Genomic DNA, 7,874 nt, shown 5'->3' with positions numbered 1-7,874 from the left:
TCTGAATTCAACCTATCTTTCCTGACTAACACTGTGGTCCAGGAGAAAAACAACTATAGATACAAAAAAGCTTGACTCCAGAAAGAATTTCTACTTTACAAAAAGGAAACAAGCAAAGTATCACTCCTTAAAAAGCAAGTTTGAGAATCTGCTTCTAAGACTACAATGTAACTTACCACTAAAAAAAAAAATATATATATATATATATATATATAAAAGAGGCCAGGCTTGGTGGCTCCCAGCACTTTGGGAGGCCAAGGAGGGAGGATCACCAGAGGTCGGGAGTTTGAGATCAGCCTGACCAACGCGGAAAAACCCCATCTCTGCTAAAAATACAAAATTAGCTGGGTGTGGTGGTGCATGCCAGTAATCCCAGCTACTCAGGAGGCTGAAGTAGGAGAATCGCTTGAACCCAGAGGCAGAGGTTGTGGTGAGCCAAGATCTTGCCATTGCACTCCAGCCTGGGCAATAAGAGTGAAACTCTGTCTCATAAAAGAGAGAGAGACAGAGAGGGAGAGAAGAGAGAGAAAGCTAATTTTTAAATTTCTTCCCTGTCTCTGTCAGCCAAAGGAATCTGTTTCCCATCCACTAACTTAAGTACCTAAAGGAAGTCAAAAAAATAAATTCACACATACATATACTTCGAGATAGTTACATAATTTAAATGGAGAAAGAACATACTCCACCAAAAGACACATCATAGTCTACAAATCTTCAACAACCCCCTAAAAAAACCTTTGCCCCCCAACCCACCAATGTTCCTACAAGAATTCCAATCACATCTTTATTCTGCATCATGTACATTTATATATTACTTTATGAAACAATTCGAAAGTACCTTTCATAGCTACCTTAGTCATTTTTCTAGTTCTGCTTTGCTCCCTTCCCCTCCCCTTGAGTCATTTAATGAACACTGCTATGCACAATTAGCTACACTTCCCAGTCAAGGTAGATAGATCTATACCAGCAGTTCTCACCGAAGGCAATTCTGCCCTCCAGGGGATTATCTGGTAATGTCAGGAGGCATTTTTGGTTATCACAACTGGGAGTGGCACTCCTGGCATCTAGCGGGTAAAGGCCAAGGAGTGCTGCTGAACACCCTACAATACACACTACATCCCTCCACAAATAATTAACTGTCCAGCTCCAAACAACAACAGGGCTGAGGTTGAGATGAGGGTCAACAGTCCAGGCTCCAAGTTAGCTATAAGCTATGTATCAATACATTTACGTAAATTATAAAATGTAACACTGAATGTGTGTTTATATATACATAAAAATGAACATTGTCCAATATTCATCTCACAGAGTGCAAGACCATCAATGTGGAGTCATGTCATATTTGGACAAGAAATTCTCTATTTGAAAAATAAGAAGACAAAAAATAAAAACAAAAACAAAAAAAATTAAAGAAAAAAAGAAATTCTATATTTGGCAACTTCAGCATTTTGATTAGAACATCCAATACTACACTAGTGAAAACCTTCCCTTTGGCAGGGCACGGTGGCTCATGCCTGTAATCCCAGCACTTTGGCTAAGGCAGGCAGATCACCTGAGGTCAGGAGTTCGAGACCAGCCTGGCCAACATGGTGAAACCCTGTCTCTACTAAAAATACAAATTAGTCAGGTATCATGGTGGGCAACCGTAATTCCAGCTACCCAGGAGTGACACAGCAAGACTCTGTCTCCCCCACTCAAAAAAAAGAAAGCAAGCCTTCCCTTCATTCATCAAAATAATTTCTTAAGATAAATAACCTCTTATTCTACTTTCGGCAACCAAGAGTAAACATGGTGACCAGGCTTGATCGCTCATGCCTATAATCCCAGCACTTTGGGAGGCTGGGACAGGCAGATCACTTTAGGTCAGGAGTTCAAGACTAGCCTGACCCACATGGCAAAATCCTGTCTCTACTAAAAATACAAAAAAAGAAAAAAAAAATTAGCCAGGAGTGGTGGTACATGCCTGTAATCCCAGCTACTTGGGAGGCTGAAACATGAGAATCACTTGAACCCAGAAGGCAGAGATTATAGTGAGCTGAGATTGCACCACCACACTGCCTGGGTGACAGAGTGAGACTCTACCTAAATAAAATAAAATAAAATAAAATGCTTGACAAATATTTAAGTTACTGAATTAATTTTAAGAGAGCAAATATTCCATCACCCATCAAAAGGGCTGAAAGAACAACTTCAATCTTAACCTTTAAGTTGTCCTTTCATTTGGCATTGACTGACATGGTTCTCAACTAAGGACAACCTCATATACATGATTAAATAGTTGGTATTTTGCTATTTGTGGATTAATTTTAAATAACTGTTTTCATCAACTTAAGGGAAACCAGATATTATTCCCATGTATTAAAATCAACAGCTAGTACAAAATTATCTCTAGATTTCTATTGCATTAAGGCAAACGGAAAACTTAAGTAAATTTAATAAAAGGGAAATGAACTGATTATAGAAATTGAGTCTTTTATTCTCAAAGTTGTTTATAAGAGTGACTATAGTAACTTGGCAGTAAACAGCTCCAGTAAATGCAAAACTACATACACAAGCACAAAAACACCTCCCAGAAAACCTCCCCAAAGGTCAACAAAGCATCATCTTCCACTTGATTTGCCAAAGGCAAGCAATCCGGTTTGATTTCCAGCCTGACCACCCCTCAACCCCCAAATTTGATACCATACCATATAAAAGGCTAGGGAGTTGTTCCAAATGCAGTTAACTGGATTATGGACAGAGGCCAAAAGTCTGATGCAGTGTTGAAGTATACAATTTTGGCATCCAGTTACCACCAGCAAAGCAGCAGTGACAAAGTAAACAATTGTGTTGTGGTACAAAAAATTTATGCACCCACCCATACATCTTCTTCTAAACAAGTAAAAAAAAAAAAAATTCCTAACTTGAAAAGGGGAGGTCTGGGCCGGGTGCAGTGGCTCACGCCTGTAATCCTAGCACTTTGGGAGGCCGAGGTGGGTGGATCACCTGAGGTCAGGAGTTCAAGACCAGCCTGGCCACCATGGTGAAACCCCATCTTTAAAATTAAAAAAAAAAAGGGAAGGAGGGAGGGAGGGAGGGGAGGGAGGGAGGGAGGCAGGGAGGGAAGGAAAAGAAGGAGAAAGAGAAAGAAAAAAGGGAGGTCTTCTGGATATACATGAAACAAGAGTCAGATGAAAAACATTAGTCATTGTATGCACGTGAGCTGACCAGCTAATTTAACCAACTCGCCTATTACCTCACATAGGACTATGAGACAGGCTTTTGCTTTTTGGTTATTGAAAACATAACATTCATTTTGTACTTTTTGAAGAGAAAAACTAAACAGCATTTTCATCTGAGATTCTGAGTATTTACATAAACCTTTTTAAAAGACTCAGGCAACTAGCAAAATAATATGGTAATTAATTTACATTTTTTAAAATTTCAGAGTTCACCCTACCTGGCAAAATAAATTTTACTCTATTATTTTCCTCGCATAAAGTTTCCCAACACATGACACTGATTTACCAGCCTGGGAAACAAAAGGGATATGAAGTAAACTAAGGTACAGAGACATTTACTTTAAACTGAAGTCAGATATTTTAGCTAAAGTGTTTTTCTGGCTAAAAGGAATATCTCTGTTTTCCTTCAAATTTTTTCAAGGAAAAAAGCTGTTTCCAATTCTCCTTGCCCTTTCCTAGGCCTTGGCAGCTTTGATCCTCTTAACTAGCTGAATAAAGGAATATATAAAATTCCTACCTCTCCCTGAGTTAATTTTTGCTCATCTTAGTGAAGAACGATTATGGCCTGTGCTATGTTTCTAACAAGTTGTGACTGTCATTCTGATTCCCATATACTTTAAGCCAATAGTTTAATAAAACATGTTAAGACATTAATGGATCTTTATTAAGAAACTGTTTCAGTCCGCGAGCGGTGGCTCACGCCTGTAGTCCTAGCACTGTGGGAGGCCGAGGTGGGTGGATCACCTGTGGTCAGGAGTTTAAGACTAGCCTGGCCATCACGGTGAAACCCCATCTTAAAGAAAAAAAAAGAAACTGTTTCTGGAATAGATTTCATTAAGCCTAGTCAGTTCCTTGATCAATCAACTCTGTAAACAATGCAGTAACATTTCCCCAAACGTTTTCCATTCATTTTATCGTGATATTATTCTCATGTGTATGTTTCACACATTTTTTTCCTGTTTTAACTCATAAAGATTTAATTCATCAATGTAGTTTATGTATATATCAAATTTTACTCACTTTGTCACGATGAGTTTTCTTTTGTGGTCATTATTTCTCTCAGTCCAACTTTCCCACGTCGTTATTTGCAGATTTAAATTTTGTATAGAATACTAGGGTTTTCTCTAGCTCTGGCTCTTCCTAGTTCTTAATCAGAAATAGATTGCACCATGTGCAGTTTTGCTTGGTGTTATTTGTATCCACGACATTAGGAATTTTGGGGGGGGAAAAAAAGACTGCTAGCTTGTATTTATTTCTTAGTTAAGTCACAACTTGTCAGAAACGTAGCAAGGGAAACATGAAGGGGTAGAGTAGTGGGTGAGAGCTGTGCAGAAATGGGAGGGTGACAGAAGAGTATGAAGAAAACATCGATCGGGTCCAAACATCCTGCTCGCTTCCATCAGTTCCTCTATGCAGGTTACATCAGACTAACAGCTGCCTTAAGGTGGAAGAATCCTCTACAATTCATGCCCGATTTCTTTTCCAGCCGGCCAGTGGAGTCTGGGGGGAGGGCTGATGAAAAACACCTAAGTGATTGAGGCTGTCTCCCCTAACTCAACAAGGAAGTCTGAAGAGCTTTGGGAAAGTAGAGCTTTGAAGCGAAGGGGCAGCAGACCTAAAAAAATTGTATCGAGGTCACTGATGACTATTCCTGGAACCTTTTCTTAGGAAAGGCACTTCGGCTTTTGGGAATAACTGAATTAGACAAGCATGCCCTAGACAACGTGTCCAGGTAATCTCGGAAAATAAGCAGTTGTCAAAACACGATGAATAACTTAGGGACACCGCGCGGCGGTGCGCCAGGGGGCCGCGGTGGGGCAGGGGATGTCCGCAGAGGGTTTCACCTGCGTCTTTGGTGTCTTTGTTCCCTGACTCAGTACTCCGCACGTTTGCGGTGGTCCTACGCGCCACGCATCCTGCTATCCCTCAAGTGCCCCACGCATTTTTCAGAAGGGAACTAAGCCTCAGGCAGCCCAGCGGAACCGCGGCCGTGAACAATAAAAGTCCAAGAGTGCATCCCAGCCACCGATTTAGCGCAGCGAACAGCCGGCCGCCGTTCCCCTGCGGGCAGCGCCCGGCCCGGCCCGAGGACCCCGCCCGCGCCTCGGCCCCGACGCCCCCCGCCCCGCCGCGTCCCGGGGCCGCCCTGACAGCTCGGCCCGCCACGTGAGCGGCTGCCCGGCCCCCGCACCCGGCGCCCGCCGACCCGCCTCACCTGCAGGGTTCGCTAGTCCGCGGGTCCGCGTCGCCCCCGCCCCGCCCGAGAGCGAGGACCCCGGGCCGAGGTGCCGGGCGCCCGCCGTCCGTGCCTCGCCAGCGCTCTCCCAGGCGGCCCGCCGCGGCGCCGAGCGACAGGAAGCGGCCACGCTCAAACCGGTTTCAGCTGCTCCAGACCAAACTGCCAGGCCACCCCGCGGGGCGGGGCCGGAGGGCGGCGGGGCGGGGCCTGACGTCACGCCCGGCGCTGTCTCAGCCAATCGGCCGCCGCGCGCGGTGGGGACGGGCCAGCACGTTCCTGGAAAGGGCTGACGTCTACGGCCGAGGGCGGCCGGGCATCCCCAGTGTCCCCTCCGCCCTTCTCAGCTGACCCTGACACCCGCACCTTGGAGAACTGCCCTGGGGTCAAAGGCGTGTAATGTGGTCCTTCAAAGCAGCCTTAGAATAACTGACTGTGGAGCCTGGAACTACAATTCAGAGTTGTATTTTTTTCCCCATTTGAAAACGGGGGAAATGAGCAGTACTCATGTTTTCTGGAAACTTTCTTTCGTTGCAAAACAACAATCACACTTGAAGCACATTATTAATTGAAAACGATTAAGTCACCTAAGCTTGATGAGAGTTTATACCCTTGCTGTTCAAAGTATGGTCGACAACCCAGTAGCACCTGCCAGCAGTCAGAATTGCAGACTCCCAGGACCATCCCAGACCTGCCCTATCAAATCTGCCTCTAGCAGCATCCCCAGGTTAACTACTATGCAAATTAAAGTTTGAAGCAGACTCTCCCTGCCAAAGTTGTAGTTTTTGTTTTTTCGAGACGGAGTTTCGCTCTTGTTGCCCAGGCTGGAGTGCAATGGCACAATCTCAGCTCACCGCAACCTTCCCCTCCCGGGTTCAAGCAATTCTCCTGCCTCAGCCTCCGAAGTAGCTGGGATTACAGGCACATGTCACCACACCGGTCTGATGTTGTATTTTTAGTAGAGATGGGGCTTCTTCATATTGGTCAGGCTGGTCTCGATTTCCGGACCTCAGGTGATCTGCCCGCCTCAGTCTCCCAAAGTGTTGGGATTACAGGCGTGAGCCACCACGCCCAGCCGACAGGGCTAATTTTTTTAGAAAATAAACTACAACTGGCTGGGCGTGGTGGCTCACGTCTGTAATCCCAGCACTTTGGGAGGCTCAGGCAGGTGGATCATGAGGTCAGGAGTTCTAGACCATCCTGACCAACACAGTGAAACCCCGTCTCTACTAAAAATACAAAAATTAGCCGGGCCTGGTGTGGTGGTGCAAAACACCTGTAATCCCAGCTACTCGGGAGGCTGAGGCAGGAGAATCCTTTGAACCTGGGAGGTGGAGGTTGCAGTGAGCCAACATCCCGACACTGCACTCCAGCCTGGGTGACAGAGTGTGACCCTCTCTCACAAAAACAAAAACTACAAAAAAAGGCAAAAAAGAAAGGAAAGAAAGAAAAGAAAAGAAAAATAGCCCTATCAAAAAATAATTTTTTTCCCCTTTCTCCTTTGGTGTTCTACAGAAAGTTAATCAGCATTTGCCACTTGAAGTTCTCCTATAACACTTTGCAACTCACCTAATTTACACTGCTACTTTACCAGTATCAAAGTTACCCTCTGGTTAACGTCCAATATAAAATTATATTAGCAGATTTTACTTAAATCCACTGAGATATTGAAAACTAAAAAGAGGCCTGGCGCCAATGGGGCTCACGCCATTAATCTCAGCAATTTGGGAGGTCGAGGTGGGCAGATTACCTGAGATCAGGAATTTGAGACCAGCCTGGGTATCATGGCGAAACCCCATCTCTACTAAAAATACAAAAATTAGCCGTGTGTGTGGTGACTCATGGCTGTAATCCCAGCTACTTGGGAGGCAGCCTGGGTGGTGGAGGTTTTCGTGAGCCGTGATTGCACCACTGCACTCCAGACTGGTGACAGAGCTAGACTCTCGAAAAAACAACAACAAAACAAAGCAAAAAACCGACTACAAAGAACCACCTTTTGGGAGAGGTTGAAGCTCTCTTACAACAAGAAGTGGACAAATATCTTGAGTTGCATGCTGGTTCAAAATGGTCCTACTAAAAATGTATTTGGATTAGATGAGCTCTAGCTTTAGATCAAATTTCTGGTTTTAGAAATTGGGTTGTTCTTTACCACATTTGATATTTAGCTTGGATTCAATCCCAGAAATTTTCTGACAATGTCATCCATTCACTTAAATAATTAAGTGCCTGTTTTATGCCAGGCTCAGGATGCAATAGTTTTTGATAGTACTCATTTTAATCCCAAATTTCTTAAAGAATTAAAATTCCTTCTGGTATGTGCCATTACTCATCAAACTCTGCTGCCCTATGTTTTCTAAGTAGTTTGGAGTGAATTTCCTCTGTTAGTCATACTTCAGTGATAAATTTTTTCGAGTTTG

At 44.1% G+C, this 7,874-nt stretch overlaps 1 protein-coding gene across 3 annotated transcripts in view; it reads right to left on the bottom strand.

The window, feature by feature from the left end:
* GPCPD1 (glycerophosphocholine phosphodiesterase 1) overlaps positions 1-5,643 on the bottom strand; it is a 70,940-nt gene extending 65,297 nt beyond the window's left edge. Inside the window, exon 1 of one of the 3 annotated variants that reach the window (XR_004274140.1) lies at positions 5,437-5,610. The gene's annotated coding sequence lies outside the window, so the exon portion shown is untranslated. Of the gene's footprint in view, positions 1-5,436 lie in introns of all 3 variants that reach the window. The other 2 variants (XM_032295478.1, XM_032295476.1) reach the window with 2 other exon arrangements.
* Between the last annotated feature and the right edge of the window lie 2,231 nt (positions 5,644-7,874).

The sequence above is a fragment of the Sapajus apella genome, unplaced genomic scaffold (assembly GCF_009761245.1).
Source record: "Sapajus apella isolate SASKATOON/1434 unplaced genomic scaffold, GSC_monkey_1.0 scaffold33, whole genome shotgun sequence".
In the NCBI taxonomy this organism is placed as follows: Eukaryota; Metazoa; Chordata; class Mammalia; order Primates; family Cebidae; genus Sapajus; species Sapajus apella.
The sequence above is the reverse complement of the archived record's forward strand: the minus strand, read 5'-3'. Positions and strand labels throughout refer to the sequence as shown.